We start from the raw sequence: 729 nt of genomic DNA, 5'->3' as shown, positions 1-729 counted from the left end.
AATTAGGAGATTTCCAGATAAGCGGAAACTAAGGGAAATTGTTAAAACCAGACCAACCCTACAAGACATGCTAAAGGGAGTCCTTTGATCAGAGAACCAAAAATAGCAAATAACAACCGACCATTAATACAGAAGATAACATAACCCAGAAACCACAGCTATGGACATATCCAAAGTAAAATGAGCTTATAATATTGTAAACAGGGAACCAGAGACATCAACTGGCAAGTGAGGACAACTATAAACAAAAAGAGGGAAAAGACTCTGTAGTCACAGAATTTCTAAATGGTGAGGAAGTTGAGGAAGTTGAAAGATAGAATGGAATGTTCTAAACCTGGAGATAAAATTATAAATCATAAGGCAACCTCAAAGAAAAATGATAAACCTTCACAACACAATAAAAAAGAGGACAAGCACAAATATTCAGCATATACTAAAACAACAGTAACAAAGGAAGTGATAACAGGATTCATAAACATAAGGAGCTCAGCACAGAAAATGATATGGAACAAAGAAACCAGGGACACCACGAAAAAACACATAAGAAAATGACAGCAACAAATTCAAACTTATCAATAATTACCATGAATATTAATGGATTAAATGCACCACTCAAGAGAGGGAGAGTTGCAGATTGGATAAGAAAACAAAACCCCTCAATATGCTGCCTATGAGAGACACATGTTAGAGGTAATGACAAAAACAGACTAAAAATCAAAGGTTGGAAAA

This window comes from Orycteropus afer, unplaced genomic scaffold, assembly GCF_000298275.1.
Source record: "Orycteropus afer afer isolate SDZICR_OR568_19922 unplaced genomic scaffold, OryAfe1.0 scaffold00121, whole genome shotgun sequence".
NCBI classification, from domain to species: Eukaryota; Metazoa; Chordata; class Mammalia; order Tubulidentata; family Orycteropodidae; genus Orycteropus; species Orycteropus afer.
The sequence above is the reverse complement of the archived record's forward strand: the minus strand, read 5'-3'. Positions refer to the sequence as shown.